This window comes from Artemia sp. Qi Xiang Cuo, chromosome 6, assembly GCF_049724085.1.
Source record: "Artemia sp. Qi Xiang Cuo chromosome 6, ASM4972408v1, whole genome shotgun sequence".
NCBI lineage: Eukaryota > Metazoa > Arthropoda > Branchiopoda > Anostraca > Artemiidae > Artemia > Artemia sp. Qi Xiang Cuo.
Window position 1 is genome coordinate 60,023,891 of NC_142799.1, and position 19,545 is coordinate 60,043,435.

Genomic DNA, 19,545 nt, shown 5'->3' on the forward strand with positions numbered 1-19,545 from the left:
GTTATACGAAGTACTCTTTATTTACCATTTGCGTAACTGAACTTCGGCAAACCCTTGAGATAGCAAAAAACCTGATCCGAAACATCGATATCAATATATCGAAAGTAAAAACATCAATATATCAATTAATCAAAATATCGCCCAACACTAGTTACACTTACATGACGAAACACATGAGCTGAGCTCACTGTATTGCTCTTCTGATATACTAGCTTATCCGCATTCTTAGTATGATAAGAATGATAATCGGAATTAGTAGAAAAAATATCCACAAAACAAGCTGGCGAAAGACTATTCAAACATTGGTATACCAGTGTTAATAACTGGTGATCCCGTATCTGACCAACATTCAGAGTTTTAAAATGGGAATAACAAACATGTGTATCACTAAAATTAGCACATTCCCCCAAAAGATGAACTACTTTATAACACCACTTCTGGGGAAATCTATCCTCCCACTCCTCGTCCTCTGAGTCTTGTCATGTTTGATATTCCAGGTGGTTACACAACACTTTCTTCTTGTTCAAACAACTTGTCAAACAGCTATGCGCTCTGAAACAGCTAAATTACGCATTGAAAATTCTGACGGGAATTCAACTCCTCATTCCTGTTTATCCTTCACATACACTAAAAATAGCACGCTCCTTATTCCATTGTAATTTCTAAAATATACAAATTTTTTTAGCTGTTCAGAGTCATTTGTTATCTTTTGTAATTGTGCATGCGTCATAGATACTAAAACGATACAACCACTTCTGGGGTGGGGGGGGATTATGTAATTCATGCTCTTAAATGTGTTCAAAAATACAAGTGGCAATACAAGCCAAGGTCACTGGGTTTCATGCTTTTTTTTTTATTTTTTTTTGTGAATAAATTGTGTCTCCATTTAAAAAAAATATGATGTTGTTAATATATTTTTTTTTAAAAAATGGCTATAAGCGACTTTTCTAAGAATCATGACCTACCTAGATCATTTTGTTCAGTCCAAAACTTGCTCACTACACACTATTGCTCGTTTAAAGAGAGTAGATATTTTGGATGATATATACATTGCCAAATAGTTACTCTATATTGGAATCTGGATCAATATATTAAATAAGTGACTCAGGGGCGGATCCAGGATTTTTTTTAGGGGGGAGGGCGCAAAATTGGTTGATCCAATAAACTTGCGTTAGGAGGAAGTTTAATTACCGCAAACTTGCGTTAATTAAGTAAATTACACTACTTTCGACTAAGTTCGGGGGCGCGCGCCCCCCTTGCCCCCCTCGGGTTCCGCCACAGAAGTGACTACCACAAGCTAGTTACGCGTTACGTGTGTAATAAACAGTGAATTTTCCGACATCAAAACACCGTGCCGCAGCTTCTGTAGCTCAGTCTATTTTGATTATGCTAATGAAAAATGGTATAGAATTCTGAAATTATGAAAGCTGACCTTTTTTAAGATGCGACATTTTTAACGTCATGAGTTTCATTCAGCGGCATATAATTCAAACAGACCAACATGCTGCTTCTTGTTGTACTGAATTGGTGTTAGTAAGCTATATCCAGGTTTGTTTTATATGGCTCTTATTTTGGCTACTTTTCAGGTTCAGCAGATTTATTTTGGCTACTTCTCATAAGTGATTCAGTATTTGATAAAGTTTTATTTTCTTTGTGTTCAAATAAAACTTGAGTTATCTTTTGGAACTGACAGGTATATTCAAAGCCACAATAAACTTCATGAAATAACATAAGTTTTTCACATATGTCTTTGCTTTCCATGGGCGCCCATAAGCTGAATTCCAGGGGGGGGGGGCAAACTTCGTCTAATTGCTAATTTTAATGCTATATAATAGAAATCTCAGAACAAAAATATAAAAATAAGGCAGCATCATTCAGCCAGGGGGGGGGGCAAGAGCCCCCTGCCCCCCCATATGGGCGCCCATGTTGCTTTCACAAATTTTGCTGTTGTTAACATGAGCATCATTTAGCGTTTCGGAAAATCTTAGTTGATGCTACGTGATACCAGCGGAATTAGCGTGAGCTGCTGACGGTTAGTGGCGACCTTGTTTAGAAAACAGGCGCACCTGAAAGAGTGCAATCATTTTTGAAGTAACGTGAGGAAGTATACGTTTCAAATTGCTATTGATTTCTCTGCAGCACAATCTACACTTTAGTCTAAAGAGTAAAGGGTGAAAAAGGATGAGTAGCCCCTCCTACCTTAGAAATGCTTTCTGTTTATTTTAAGTTTTACCGTTGTAGTTTTTTGACGTTAAAGTTTTTTCTGTTTAAAAACATTAATGTATAGTAACAAAAGGGTACAAGAGACACTTCTAGGGCCAACTGAAGAACAGGAATAATCTTCGAAATAATTTTACACTATTTTCCTAAAAAAAAATTCCAGCTGGTCGATCCATGCTTCAGACTTCGTGCGCTGCGTGGTAGAATCACTCGAGCGGGAAATCACTTGATGAAACACGATCAAAGGATTTTCGGGAAAACTCAGTGAAAGGAAAATATGTTGACTAATATGTTGAAAATATGTTGAAAATATGAAGATTCCTAACAGAATTCTGTCAAGGTGTACACCTTTTGTGTCAGACGAGAACAATGGGTTCTAATGAACCCTCTCCCATTTGATCTTTGTAAGACAGGGGATCGGTTTCATCACAAGAGTAATATCCTGGGTCTTATTTTCAAAAAATGAAAAATGGCAAAAATATCTTAAGCTTTGAAACAAAAGTTTCAATGTTAGTTTTTCACAGTATTTTTAATCAGTACAATCATTCAAACTTACTCATCCAAAATTAAAAAAAAGATAAAAATATTTCTAGAAAGTCCAAGAGGAAAAAATGTAGAGTATATGATAGCCCTTCGAAATTAACAGCCGGTAGCCCAATTATTAGGGGTCTTACCTAAAAAAACATTCTGGATTATTTTTTCATACCAAAACTACACATAAGTTTGAAGCTAAAGTTCAAATAAAAGATCTTCGCGATGTTTAGTATCAAAAGTAGCTGCACAAGGCCGTTGTTTGCAACAGTAGAAAAATAAAGTAAAACACTTTTTTGGAAAGTACTCTATCCAAGAGGAAAATGGACGGAGTGAATGATACCCTTTCAAAACTGAAAGTTCGGTGGCACAAGCAATTTATCTCATGGGAAATATCCTGGATTTATGTTAGAAGCTTTAAATACGTTAAGGTTTGAAACAAAAGTTCAAATACAAGCTCTGCATGGTATTTTGCACCACTATAAATCTTTAAAAAAAAAAATATTATAAAACATAAAAAAAATCTGACAAATAAGGTAAAATAATGTTTTGGAAAGCACTCTATTCAAGAGGAAAGTACACACAGTACATGATAGCCTTTCAAAATTGAAGGGTCGGTAGCACAATTAATAGCCATGTCTGTAAGTGGGATGGCGGAACACAGAAGATTAAAGGCTGTCATCTATGACTTGAGGTGCAGTTGCATAAAGCCTTTAATTTACTTACCGGCACCTATCTGCTAAGCCTCACCAAATTACATAATTGTGAGGGTTGGTTACAATGAAGCTGAACGACTGAACGACATGCGAAAGAATTGTCTTCCCAGATTTTGTGCGTTTGGATACAGACCTGTCACGGTATCTTGCTGAAATCTCATTAACCTTGTGATTATCTTGATATAGTATTTTCTAATGAATGGCAGCTACCAAAAACAAACTAACATTAACAAGGGTGTTTAATTGACTGTATTTTCATGGTTGATGCCTATTTTGTAGTAAATAAAAAAAGTTTTTTTTTAACTGAAAGTAAGGAGCGACATTAAAATTTAAAACGAACAAAAATTATTCCATATATGAAAGGGGCTGTCCCCTCCTCAACGCCTCGCTCTTTACGCTAATGTTCTATATTGTTTAAAAAATATATTTGTGAGACAGAGTCAAACTTTAGCGTAAAGAGCGAGGTGTTGAGGAAGGGACAACCCCTTTCATATACAGAATAATTTCTGTTCGTTTTAAGTTTTAATGTCGCTCATTACTTTCAGTTAAAAAACTTTTTTTTTTAATAAATTTCTGAACATTTTTGAATTAATGCAGCTTTGATTTGGGCCCACCATACATGAATAATTAATTGAAATTTGCATTAATTTTACCTTTTTTATGATTCTTCGTAAGACACAACAGATGCAACACATTCGATACGATCGAATTTTGTTCAAATCTCAAGCCCCAGGATCACAAAGACCGTTCAATTAGAATAGATTGCTCTTTTGAAAGCACTAAAAAAATTTTAGCGTAAAGAGCGAGGTATTGACTAGGGGTGAACCTACTCATATACGGAATAATTTCTGTTCGTTTTAAGTTTTAATGTTGTTCCTTACTTTCAGTTGAAAAAAAACTTGTTTTTTTATATTTAATTTCTGAACATTTTTTAAAGTAATGCTGGGAAATCCGGCACCCCTTTATAGAAATGTCCCTTCCCCCATGAAAACATCCTCCCCGGAAACATCCTCCCACTTAACCCCCTCCTCCGACCCCCCCCCCTACCAGAAAAAATCCCTCCTGAAAACGTCTGTATACTTCCGTATAAGCAATACTATACGTAAAAATAGGCAAAGTTCATAACTTGCAATCCTTCCCCCGGGAACTGTGGGGGATGAAGTCATCCTCAAAGATATATTTATTAAATTTTCAACTATGCTGAACAAAATGGCTATCTCAAAATTTTTATCAGGTGACTTCGGGAAAAAAATGAGCATGGGAGAGGGCCTAGTTGCTCTCAAATATTTTTGGTCACTTTAAAAGGGCACTAGAACTTTTAATTTCCGTTTGAATGAATCTTCTCACGATATTCTAGGACCACTGGACCGGTACGATCACCTCTGCAAAAAAAAAAAAAAAACACAAATAAACAAACAACCGTGATATTTATTCTGGCAAAAAATACAAAATTCCACATTTTTGTAGATAGGAGCTTGAAACCTCTACAGTAGGGTTTTCTGATACACTTAATCCGATGGTATTATTTTCATTAAGATTTATGTCGTATATTAAAGTTAAAGTTATTCCTCTTTGTTTTTTATGTCGTATAGTTTCTCTAAATTTCCCTTAGTGTTTTTACTATTAATTTGTGTAGTTAAAATATTTCACTTAAATATTAGACTGGGAGTGTCAAGGCCGTATCCAGGGGAGGGGGTGGGTGGGTTTATCCGGTTTGACCCCCCCCCCCCCGAAATTTTTTTTTTTGACCGAGTCGAAAATAAGTCGAAAATTAGTGAAACCTAGGTAAAAATCAGTATAATTATTCGAAAACTGAGCCAAAAATTAGTAGAATCCCCCCCCGAAAAAGTCAAAAATTAGTAAACCCCCCCCCCGAAAAAAATCCGGGATCCACCCCTGGGGAGTGTACATCATGACACTAGTTTATGTAGCTATTGACATTGCTATGTTTAGCCTTCATATTTATTTGACGAGAGCGTACTCTCGGCCATTTGAGCTTGTGAGTAGTTGTTTAAACTACAACATTTATTCATTTCCCCAAATTAGTAGCGAATAGAAGATGTATATATGATCCGTGTTCTTCGTTAATTTTAAAATTTTGCTTATGCCGCAGAAGGAGGAGATAGAGATGACGAAAACTTGGTTTTGAAAACCTAGTTTAGAGCTATAGTGACACAGTAGATTCATCTGTGCCTGGAGGTGCATTGCCCAGGGTTCGATCCCAGTTGTGGTAGGGCTAATTTTTTTTTGTATTTTTTTTTGTAAAAAAAAAATTGTAGTAAATCTTGTCTTCGTCAATTATGTTTGCCTACCCAAATCTAAAAATCAAAGTAATATCCTGGGTCTTATTTTCAAAAAATGGCAAAAATATCTTAAGCTTTGAAACAAAAACATATACATAAATTTTATACATCAGTACAATCATTCAAACTCATCAAACTCATCAAACTCATCAAAAATTAAATAAAAGACAATAATAAAAGACAAAATTAGACAATAGACAACGATTGATTGGTTCAGTAATCCCGTTATTTCCAGTAATACCTGAAACAGAAGAAAAAATTCAGTTAAATCCGTAAAAAGCTTACACTGACTCGTGATTTTGATTAATTGAAATTTAGCAGAATAAATTTGAGTGTCTTCAAAAGAAAGCCCAAAATGTGGATGTTTGCCACATGCCCACCTTCTCACTGAAAGGTTGGGAATGGGTAAGGGGGTTGAGTTTTAAAAGTGCCTTGCGCCCGATCTAGTCCTCCTTCATTATCATTATATCCTTATTCAAACAAGATACATTATGTGTAATCAAATTCAGATACATGTGTACCATGAGTAAGATGTGATGTAATTGAAATACCAAAATAAAGTTCCTTTCTAAAGATAATTCCGATTCCTTATAATTAAGCTAAATCTAGTCGCAAAAATGAAAAGTCCTTAATCAGCAAAAAGATAAATTGCATTTCTAGCTTCAGTCAGACAACGGCACTAGTCGTTCGAATTTCGCTAAGATAATTGTAGCAAAAAAAATGCAATGCATAAAATTTCCAAGGAAGTTTAAAAGGCAAAAAACTGTGTGAACTCCTGAATCATCTGAAAAATCTTTAAGAGATTATTGGACAAGGATTCCTGTCCTGGGGGCACGTGAGCCAATGGCAGGCAGTCCCTAGAGCGCAGGACGAAAGAACTGAGTTTGGTAGTGGGGTAATTGTGTTTTTTTAATTTTAATATGTATTCAGACTTAAGACGATTAGTACCGCAAATAATCTCGGTCACCATTATTGTCATTGAAGTGACCCGTTGCTGTACAACTAAGCATGTAAGTTTAATAAATCTATTGTCTTTTTATATGTGTTTGTTTCTATTGTATGTCTGAGTCTAGTCCGATAATAGGTAATTAGTTCGCCAGTCTCCAAGGTAAATGCTCCCAAAGGAATCTGATCTCCAGATAGCTCAAGAAAGAAGAAGCCACATTGGTATGTCTACATATTCAATTTTCGCTCGTTGATTGAGAGCGGTGCTAGCCTAGCTGGCACACTCTCCAGTGCTATAAGTGGCGCTATAGGAGAAATCCCTATCGTCACGAACAAACCTTTTCTATTACCACAAATAATCCTTCAATGGTACAATTGGCGCGGTCTGTAGTTGGAGGAAAACTGCGAACTAGTTAAGCTGTTTAAACTTTGTAATTCAAATTTAAATTTGGAGAGACACAGAAATATAATAAAATTTATTAGGCATATAACCGCTAGGCTACGATAGTAAACCCCTTATATATAATAGTATATAATTGCCTACCCCAAAATAGTTTAATTAAAATTTTAATTTTGTATAAACGAAAAAAAAAAAAAAAAACATGGACGATCTAAATGAATTAAAATTAGTGCAAAAGTTAGTCGCAAAAAAAATATAGATTGCAAAATCTATCCCGGAATACAATGGTAAATCAGATATTGACGAATTCAATATCCAATTGACCCAGTTTGTACAATTAACAAAAACAGAAGTTGGAGAGTTAAGAAACATGCTCCTACTACGATTAAGAGGCCAGGCCTTAACCTTTCTAAAACAGGTCGAGCATACCAGATGAAATAACGCCAACTTGCCAATAAATACGGTAGATGGCTTATTAAAAGCATTCAAAGAGAGATTTATAGAAACTAGTTCAATAAATAAATTAAAACATGGAGCAGTGAACTTTGATTTTTCACAAAATATAAGGGAAAATCTGGATAATATACGCATTTCTGTAGAAGCAAAATATGGAAGTGGTTCTGGGCAACTGTATGAAAAAGTCATAATAAATACCTTTTTGCAAGGGCTACCCCCAAAACTATATAGAGTAGTAATATCCAAAAATATTCAGACGTTGGACCTTGCAGTCCAAGAGGTAGAACGACTAATTGAAGTTGATAAAATGGTTGCTAATCATAGTAATGCAAAAATAAACAGCCTAGGCGACTCAAACGCGAACCTAATCTTCAAGGGCGATCAGACATCCCCCAATTTCTTTTCAAGGGATAACTCCCCAGTAGCACAAAGAAACAAAACGCCAGAACCCGCTAGGCAGAAAACAGTACGTTTTCAGCCCTTCAACCCTACAATAATAAGGTGCTATAACTGCAATCGTGTCGGCCACATAGCAAGAGAGTGCCACTACGTCACCAATCCCATACCAAGAAATGCTGTTGGTAATACGCAAAATTATGGCAACCATTTGTTCGGAAGAACAAATTTTAGCACCGATCGTGCAAAAGGCCATAACCAAGGGGGATTGCGCTAACCAGTACCTTATAATGCGTACCAACCAAATTTGGACAGCCCTTTCCCCAACAGGCAAATTAATTACCGGTTTGAAAACCCAAATACTCGCCAAGGCCAATATAATGCGATAATGCAATATAAAAATAATGAAAATTTGCCGATGAGAAATGAAAATTTTACAAGCCAACAGCACTGGCAAACAGCGCCAGCAAACGGCACTGACACGAGACCTCCTCGTTACCATAATAAGACATGGCTAAGACAGGTAGAAGTAAATCATTTAAACAAGCCTACAGAGCCTAATACGTCTGAATATGTACAATAGGCACCGAGAAATGAAATATATTCTCAGGGAAACACTTCAGGCCCCTCAGAAACATAAATTGGACCCAGAGGGTGCCAGGGATATTTAATAGGTCCAAAACAATGCTAGTGCCTTCTTGTAGTGATATTATTAACAAGTTACCTATATTTAATGATTTTTGTGTAGAAAACGTTTACTTTACGGCCTTAGTTGACAGTGGTGCTACTGTAAATATCATAAACTCTTGCGTATTTAATACGTTGCCTCTGCACATTAGGTGACAAAAGAACTCTAATAATCCCAATTTAACAAGTATTACAGGCCATAAATTAAATGCAAAAGGGTCAATTTGCCTAAACGTAAAAAGAGACAGCAAAACCTTCATGACAAATTTTATTATATGTGATAATCACCCATATGAAGCTATTATAGGGGCAGATTTTTTAAGGTCCAATAAGATACTATTAGACGTAACCAACGAGAAGCTAGTAAACCCAGCCAAGGTGGGGGATGAAATTTCTATCTTACGAAATCGTAACAGAGGTTACGAAGATAACATAACAGTAAACAAAATGTCTAGTGGTATAATGTCGAAGTATTTTGAAACTCATGTCTCGCAAAGGCAGGGCATAATTGTAAATTTGCTCAATTATCCTGAGAAATATCGCAGAAATAAAGTAAATTTAAATAATAACAATATTGAATCTGCGAAAATAAAAATAGGAGATATGCGACAGTACAGATCAAATGAAATTAAGAAAATAGTGGAATTGTGGAAAAACATAGTAAAACCCAACGTGAAGACACAAGATGCCGCAATGGCGCAGCATAGCGCCAGCATGAATCTAATAAACAATGAAAAAGAAGAAAAATACTACGGATTTTCGATAATGAAAACAAAAGTCCCTCCCAAAACGATGCAAAAAATTCAAATATCACAAATGATCGAGCCAATAATTAGAAAATCAGAAATATGGTTTGCAACACCATCTGAAATACCCAAAAATCTGTTATGCGAGGAGCAGATTATATCTTATAACAAAGGGAAAGGTTTTATTTGGGTAACCAATAACCATGGAAACGATACAATTACAATTAAAAAGGGGACTTGTTTAGTCCAAATCGAGGTTTTAACGGAAAATGATTTAAATACATGGGAAAATTCTAAACGAAACCTAGTTAACGGTATTAAAACTTCAAATAACGAATATCCTTTGACTAAATCGCAATTTTTAAACAAATTTAAAATGGATCATATTACGGATATGGAACTTAAGCAAAAATTATGCGAATTATTATGGAATTTTAAGGATGTATTTTATGCATCTGAAGTTTATATCTGGCTTATTCCATTTTATCAGAATTAAATTTTAATGACTGGTAATCCCGTAGCAAAACAGCCATATCGTGTGCCATATAAGCACAAAGAGTGGTTACAAAATAAAATCCATGAATTAGAAAGAAATGAAATTATACGCCCAAGTATAAGTCCATATAGCGCACCATTGATCTTATTACCAAAAAAGAATGGAGATCTTAGACCCGTTGCAGATTATAGGGCTCTCAAAAAACAAGTAGTTAGCGATAAATTTCCTCTACCAGGAATAGACGAAATTCTTAACTCAATTTCAAGCAAAAACAAAATGTTTACTTCTTTGGATCTTACCCAAGGCTACCACCAAGTGAAAATAGCCGAAAAGGATGTCCATAAAACTTCATTTTCAGCATCCGAATATGGATCATACGAATACTTAAGGGTACCATTTGGGCTTAAAACAAGTTCAAGCGCGTTTTGTAGACCCATATTGCACCTGTTGAGAGGATTAAGGAATATAATTCATTTTGTTGATGATATTATATGCGTGGGGGAAAACACTGAGAAACACTTGGCAACTTTAGCTAAGGTGTTCGAGAAGTTCAGGCAAGGAAATTTAAAATGCCTGCCTGAGAAAGTAAATTTATTTCAATCCAAAATTAAATTTTTAGTAGTAGTAGTAACACAGGGAAAGATATCCCCAGACCCTGATAAAATAAAATGTGTTGAAAACCTCAAGCCCCACAGAACTATGAAAGAATTAAGGGGAATTTTAGGACTTACTGGCTACTTTAGAAAATTCGTACGCAATTATGCCCAAATTGCAAAACCCATCACGGAATTAACTAAAGGGAACTCCCATAATGTTACCTAGTCCCAGATAGCTCAAATTTCCCTAGACCGACTCAAAAAGGTACTCACTTCTAAACCAATTTTATCGCTCCCTGATTTCGAAAACGCAAAATTCATCGTTACCACTGATGCTAGCTCAAAGGGCATAGGCTCTATCCTTTCGCAAACAATCCCAGTAGAAAACCCTAACCCTCTACAGGGAACACCTCAACAAATAGAAAAAATTATATGCTATTCAAGTAAAACTTTATCAAAGGGCGAAAGCAGTTATTCTGCCACAAACTTAGAATTATTATCTATTATCTACCACCTGGACAAATTTAGGCATTATTTAATTGGTAGAAAATTTATATTACGATCAGACCTTACAAGCTTGCAGTACCTGCGCACATTTAAAAACCCAACGGGAATTCTAGCTAAATGGATTATGAAAATCCAAGACCTAGATTATGAATTTGAACATTTAAAGGGAAAACAAAACGCAGCTTGCGACTTTTTGAGTAGATATCCAGAAAATTATCAGTCGGAAGATGAAAAAAATGAAGTTAATGCTATCAATGCTAAAAGCAAACATGGATGTAAGAAAAACAAAGCCAAAGACGCAGTAAAAGAAAATAAGATTAACTATTGTCCCCTGTCTTTGGAAAATATAAAGAGAAAGCAAAAAAAGGACGAAATGTGTGTAGCACTAATTGATTATTTTGCGAATGATGATTCGTTACATGATAAATTCAAAACTATAATAAAAGAGATAGATAATTTTTAATATGACATTGATGAAGAAATACTGTGTAGAATTGTGACTGCTGAGACAAATAGAAACCAAACCTCGATAATACCTTTATTACCACAAAACTTGATAGGGCCTGCATTTGAATATTTTCATTCGGACACAGGTGGACATTTAGGAATTATGAAAACGTTCCATAACTTAAAACAATACTTTTACGTACAATCGGCACTGACAAAACTTAAAGAATTTGTAAGTACATGAGAAGCATTTAATTTGAGAAAAATACCCCCAGCTTATCCAAATCCCCCACTGGGAAGGGTCCCAGTAGCAAAGTACCCCTTCGAGATCATCTCATTTGACCTGTACGGGACAAGAGGAGGCTTACCTGTTTCTAGCAGAGGCAATACTTGTATTCTTGCGGTCGTAGATCATTTTTCCTTATGTACTTGTGCAAAAACATTGAAAAATAAAGGTGATTGTGACAAAAGTAATGATTTATAGAACTATGATGTAAGTTGTTTCATCACTAACAATACCTTTAATGAACATGTGATCAACTTTATCGAGGCGTTTAAACTAGAACATAGGATAGTCATGCACCGCTGGGAAATGTTAACAGCACCGTCCGACCCCTCAGCCCATGGCACAATCGACACCCTGCATCCAAGAGACTCGAGCTATCTAAGTGTTTATACAAAAGATAATAGGAGTGACTGGGATAAATTCTTACCTTATTTAACCAACGTAATCAACACTGCTTATTCCGAAACAACCAGATACAATCCATTTTATTTACTTTTTGGTCTATATTTTATAATCCCTTTTGATTATATTATTTAATCTCGGCAATTTTATAATGACTCAGAAGATTACAGACAATAATTCATGTATATAATGGGGAAAAACTATAAAACAGTTAGGCAAGAGCTGGATAAATGTAAGTTAAAACAAGAACTAAGAAACCGACCCACAGTTATGGAAACTATAGATTTCAAGTTATAAGACTTCGTTTACTTACGAAAAGGGGCGAAAACGGAAGGAAAAAAACTTTCAAACAAATATCCTGGTCCGTACAGAATAGTCAAAAAGTACGATAATGAATATACCTTTAAAATGGAGAACCCCGAAAGTGGAAAAACTTACAAGGCGCATGTTAGCCGAATAAAAAGAGCCAAATTTCCAGAGATATGGATATCACATCCCTCTTCTACTGATTCGTCAGATTCGAAAAATGAGCCCCCCAGGTCAAGATTGGCAGAGCTAAAACCCTTTAATTTCAAATAAGATTATTTTGAAAATGACAGTGATGGACAAAACTTTGAAGAATTTTTAGCAATGGAAAATCTAGTTGTTCCTGAGAAAAAATCCCTAATACCAGGATTTTTTCCTGAAATAAAAACGCCAAAAAGTCCAAAACGCTATTCATCGGTGAGCACAGGAGATTTAGATTATACAATATCTCCAAAAACCCAATTCCTCCCCGATAGAATCTCGACCCCATGTCCCCCCAAAAAATTTCCAGACGATATGGTTTCCCCTGCAACACCAATAGAAAGGCCCCTGTCTTTACATGAAGAATTAAACAGAGCTGTAGAAACCCCCGGCATTGCTGTAAAGAAAACTCCTCCCAAAGCTTTAACTAAAACAAACCTGCGAGAAGCCATGGATTTCATAAATTTTCCCATTAAAACGAGTCAAAGTACATTGCCCGGGAATAAAACTCCAACGGATGACCAGCAAGGTCAATATCATGATATAACCGTGTCCAAGGTCAAACCTAAACACGACTGGACGTGGACTTCACGGAGGGAATCCCTATTGCAAAGAATGCCCCATCCCCCTGAAGACATGGCCTTCAAACACTGGAGGAACCCCGCAAAAACTATTGATTCCTCCCAAAGCTCTCAAGAATCTTTCAAATCCCCCGAGTTGAGAACTCAAGGCGAGGACTTAGAGAATAAACCTTCTACTTCCAGAGGAGCAGAAATTTACGAAGGAATGGCAGGTGATACCACAAAAAGTGCCACCTCTAAAAGTTCCAATCCAGATTCGTCGGAAACCAGTTCCGAAGAGTCTGATGGTGAATCAGACCAAATAGTAGCTAAAGAAATAGGGAAATCAAAGCCGACCTCAGCAGCCGCACACGGGAAACAAACGAAATTAAAAGGCCAAGAATTTTTTAAAAAACAATACAAAAAATTTGACCTTTTTTCGATACACAACCCGAAAAAGAAAAAACCACAAGAACCCGCGGATATAATAACGACACAGTCAGGTAGAACGGATAAAAAACCTGACAGATGGAAATAGACCTAATAAATTTAAGTACAAATTTCAAAGATAATAAATTTAACAACTATAATAAATTTAACAGTTTGAATTTAGAGTTAACCACGTTAGGAGTTGAATAAATTTTAGATGTTTTATTTTTGTTAGTGTTATTTGTATGCCCTTTCAAAAGATAATAGAAAGGTTGGAACAGAAAATAACCAAGGGTAGGAAGCTAGTGGTCTACCGAAAAAGACAAGTGGTGTTGGACCACGTATTGTGGGAAGCCCGGGGAGGAATTCAAGACCCATGATTGATTTTGTATTTTTTGTGTGTGTAAATGAACGTAGGACGGAATATTTCTCAGTCCTTCAAGTGTAAGAAATTAGTATTTTTATGCCAATCAGGGCCAGTCAAAACAATACTTAAAGGTTGAATAGAAACTTCTATGAGCTAGTTAAGTTTTCGTTTTTGAATCAGAATGCTTTGAAAGAGAAACAGAGAGTTTACTTTCTTATAGCTCCGAGGCAAAAAAAAAAAAAAGTGTTTTAATTTCATTATATTATATCTATGACGTATGCTGTCCTACAGCTGTGTTAAACATTAGTTTCAAAGAGAAACAAAGGCATTTATGTCTTTAGCTCCTTGGCGAAAAAATTTAATTTCATTAGTTTATATCTATGACGTATACAATAACAGAGAGATCACCCTTCTATAGTTCTGTGACAAAAAAGTTCTTTAATTTCATTGGTTTATCTATGACATATCTTGTGCTCTTATTTCTGTCACATATTTTCGCAAGTCAGTCCCGTTATATCTTACCAACAATAACTCAGGTTCCTCTAGTATTTTACATTAAAAATCGACCCATATCCTAGCCAAGATGAATATTATCAGAAAAAAAAAAAAAAATTATTAGTACAGAAGCGTCTAATTATATGAAATATTTTATCTTATTGCAGATTATAATTATCTTAGGCCTACCAGTGTAATTAAGCGCCGCAAGTTTGCTTATTCATGTGTTTCTTACTCGAGAAATATAATGTTTCTTACTCGAGTAATATATGTACCAATAGCCAACTATTGGTAACTATAACTAAACAACCTATTGGTACGTTTATATGTAGAATTTCACGGTGGATGTGAAATTATACCTCAATAATAATACATAAAATTTTAAAACCATTTAATCAGTTAAGATATATGGATTGAAACCCTGTGAATGTCCAATGGCGACTAAGTAAAACCCACAAGGAATTCCCTATTAATGTGAAGGTGTTTCTCGCTTGACGGATTCTAATAAGACTTTAATATAATATTTATTTATTTAGTGCTGAAGGATTTGCTCAAAAAATAGCCTTCTAAAAAGATATTGATGTCAGTTCTTCATTATGCTTATATTCTTTGCCAAACATTAACTGGAATCTACGGAGACAAGCTTGGAAATCCTGCATCTAATGACCTTATTCGAAAAGCGAATATGAGGCACCAATGTTGACTTGCAATTACGGAAAAATCCTGAGACTAAGAACCTCTGCAGTTCAGCCGTTAAACCCGGAGCCACATGAAAACGTCTAAGCCAAGAAATAGGGAAGACATCAGAAAACTAGTGGGTATAGAGGTCTCCACTAGTCCTTGTTATGTCTTATTCCCTCATTGTAGTATCGTTTGCGTAAAACCGTGTGGTTATGACGCTGCAACATGCGTTTCTTATACAGCACGGACTTGCGTGAACAATGCAGGCATGAAAAATACTGTAAAAGTAGACCTCAAACTTAATAATGTAGGGTAAATTATGTTTATTTAATATCGATATTTTCGTTCTCAAAACAAATTTGAAGAAATTTCTGTTTTACATTTTCATTGTGAGTACTAATATTAGTGTATTTATTTAATTCTGTCTCATAGCTAAGAAATTATAACCCAGTTAATTCGTGAATTATTGTATGTGTACTTTCTTAAAAGAACATGTGATTCTGCCGCGTTGTTTTTATTACAGGAAAGTAAATAGACGCTTTGGTCATTGAGTATTACAATAAGCTGCCAAGTACAGATACGACCCAGTAGCATCTATTTTTATCATATCTCAACTAGCGAAGAGTACTTACCATGACCCCAGGCAACTTTCATCCCAACTTCGTCTACGAAAACAACAGTTACCTTCGACCGTCGTTTCTTCGACTACGAACCATATTACGTATCAGGTAACACTATATTTGAACCTCAGTATCAAGTGCCTTAACGAACTATACAATCGCATAAACGCTGAGAAACCCATCGGCCAGTACAAGATATAAATACGTAGATATCGCTGTTGATACTCACTATGTACCCCAGAATAATTTGACAGTATAGTGATGATATTTGAAGCTAAACGATATTAAACGATATTTAAAGTTAAATGATACTTAAAGACATTTGAAGATATTTGAAGACGAAATTAAAGACAATTTGAAGTTTAATTCTGAGAACTCCATCGATCATCACATGATAAACGATATTTGAAGTTAAAAGATAATTAAAGACAATTGAAGATATTTGAAGACGAAATTAAAGACAATTTGAAGTTTAATTCTGAGAACTCCATCGATCAGCACACGATAAACGATATTTGAAGTTAAATGACACTTAAAGACATTTGAAGATATTTGAAACTGAAGTTAAAGACAATTTGAACTTTAACTCTGAGAACACAATCGAGCAGTACAAGATAAACAATATTTAACGATATTTGAAGTTAAATGATAGTTGAAGATATTTGAAGTTGAATTTAAAGACAATATATTAAGAGAGTCACTATAGTACGACGACAACCCGTTTCAAAAGGCACAAATGAACAATTTTACGCGAGAATACATTCTCTATGTGCCTCAAAAAATCTTAAAAATGATATGCTGAGAAGAAAAACCAACAACACCTGTAGTGGGAAGCATTATTTCCCAGTTGACTATCAGAACGATATTTAACGGTCATTTCCAAGTTGACTATTAGGGAAAACTTACAGTGTAAAGACAACTAGACTCAAACTGTTCCATGAAGAAACCATAACGTAAGTGCTTCGAAATTTTTGCCAGGACAAAAGAAGTGAAGGACAGTAATTTACAACAGAAGGGTGTAGTACACTAAGGACACGAAAGGTGATGAATAGATGTGAAGTTACATGTGTTACTTCCTAACAGCTTTGACAATGAAAAAAATCTCAATAGTGAAAGTGTTTTAATGTCATCAGTGAATATGTTGAACCAAATATTGTATGTTATAAATCATTTATGTATGTACCGCAAGTAGAATTAGGTGTAATATTATTATGTTATTCATTTAACGTTGTGTATATAGTATGTAATACGTAATAGACAGCAAAAAAAAAAAACTAATGTAAAAGTAGAATAGTCACAACCTTATTGGGAAAGTAAAAGTAATCAGTGTTAGATATAGAAAAAGAAAAAAAAAATTTTTTAATATAGTATCTAACCTATAACCAAAAATAATCTAAGTACGGTAGACGAATTTTAGATAGGGATGTAGAATAAAACAAGAAAAATAATTGAAAAATTTTAAAACTCCTAATGGGCAGTAACTAATGACGGGGTGTCATTATTTCATGGGAAGGGTGATATGTACCATGAGTAAGATGTGATGTAATTGAAATACCAAAATAAAGTTCCTTTCTAAAGATAATTCCTATTCCTTATAATTAAGCTAAATCTAGTCGCAAAAATTAAAAGTCCTTAATCAGCAAAAAGAGAAATTGCATTTCTAGCTTCAGTCAGACAACGGCGCTAGTCGTTCGAATTTCGCTAAGATAATTGTAGCCAAAAAAATGCAATGCATAAAATTTCCAAGGAAGTTTAAAAGGCAAAAAACTGTGTGAACTCCTGAATCATCTGAAAAATCTTTAAGAGATTATTGGACGAGGATTCACGTCCTGGGGGCACGTGAGCCAATGGCAGGCAGTCCCTAGAGCGCAGGACGAAAGAACTGCGTTTGGTAGTGGGGTAATTGTGTTTTTTTAATTTTAATATGTAGTCAGACTTAAAACGATTAGTACCGCAAATAATCTCGGTCACCATTATTGTCATTGAAGTGAACCATTGTTGTACAACTAAGCATGTAAGTTCAATAAATCTATTGTCTTTTTATATGTGTTTGTTTCTCTTATATGTCTGAGTCTAGTCCGATAATAGGTAATTAGTTCGCCAGTCTCCAAGGTAAATGCTCACAAAGGAATCTGATCTCCAGATAGCTCAAGACGGGGGAAGCCACATTTGTATGTCTACATATTCAATTTTCTCTCATTAATTGAGAGCGGCGCCAGCCTAGTTGACACAATCTCCAGCGCTATAAGTGGCACTATAGGAGAAATCTCTATCGCCACGAGCAAACCTTTTCTATTACCACAAATATTTCTTCAATGGTACACATGTGGCCATAGCAGAGGTTTGATGGTCTCGAGTAGCATCTGTGAAGATCAAAATCTGACAGTAGTATTCAAAGGCAGGTCTAGAGCAAACTCTTGGAGGAGGGGCAATGTGACAAGGGCACCAATAACTGACCAAATTGACAAGTTTATTTAAAAAAATTTTTAAACAAGAGAAAAAACCAAATGAGGGCACCAGAAAAATCTTGATGAAGGGCGCGGTCCCAAAGCCCCCCTGGATATGCCCCTGGTAGTATTTGAGACACTAAATCATTCAAAGTTTTGACCTTATTTATATCTTTTTGGACTTCCAAACTTTTACAAGGACGTTTTCCTATTGTACTTTCTACGTCTTCCGTACAGGATGTCATTAATAAGACAGGCCTGTGATGAGAAAATACGAAGGAAGTGAGTGCTGAAGTTTCTGTATTTCTAGGAGCTTATTTCAAGAATGACCTGCAAGAATTAACCTTCATTTGAAATAGAGGCAAAATATTCATCTGCCGTTTTTTCACTCTTCTATAACAATTCCTCAGTGTTTTACCTTTCGTTGTTTGTATTATGGAAAGTTAGTGTGGTCTTTGTCGTTATTTGGTAACTCATATTATGGAAATTCAACTGGAAGGTTCCTTAGTCGTCCCTATGAATTTGAAGCTAGATTCACCGTGCAGGGGTATCGTGAAATACTTCAGCAAACTTCAGTCGCGCTTGGGATTTGGTTCTTCGGCATTTGTCAAATGGTGTAGCTGTCGACTCATAAGCACTTTCAAAATGGGTTGTTTAAAGAAGTTATATTTTTTATTTCTTATCAATGATAAATTCCTTAAAGGTGACTTTGAAATAAAAACTAACGCGTCTTAAAAATTTTATCTTTTACAAATTTTATTTAAAAAAATATTTAAAAAAAGTATTTTAAGCATTTAAAAAAATACTTTCAATATTAAAACTCCCAGAATACTTTAAATAATGGACCATCTATTTAAGCTCATACTTGATTGCTTTGCTCCAAAACATAAACTCTAACCAAATCTGTGTTGTTTGGCCTATTTAAAAAAAATTGGCATTTATAGGGTAAGACTCTGTTATTTTGTCTCAAAGCATAACCACTGCTATCTGTTTACGATTTAGTTGATGGTAAGAACAATTTGATTCTCTCTATTACCGAGTTAAAGATATATAAAAACTTGGGTATATTATGGAATTTGAACAACTACATTCCATTGATATCTATAATTATCGCATAGCAATCTGCATGAAGATAAACTTTCCTACCTAAAATGCATTTGAAACTAATAAAAGGTTGACCATACAAGCAATTTTACACAAAATATTTTCCACTGAAGATTAGAATGCTTTACGATTCTTGCTTACAAGTCACTTACTCTGACAAAAGAGAAATCCTCAAGAAATAAAACTCAATGCTTTGACTGT

The 19,545-nt window shown here is 35.1% G+C and overlaps 1 long non-coding RNA gene across 1 annotated transcript in view; it reads left to right on the forward strand.

Moving 5' to 3' along the window:
• The first annotated feature begins 1,455 nt into the window (after positions 1-1,455).
• The window catches only part of LOC148951470 (uncharacterized), a 28,614-nt gene continuing 10,524 nt past the window's right edge, over positions 1,456-19,545 (forward strand). The window contains exon 1 of the long non-coding RNA XR_016141913.1: positions 1,456-1,548. This is a non-coding gene — a long non-coding RNA (uncharacterized LOC148951470). The remainder of the gene's footprint in view (positions 1,549-19,545) is intronic.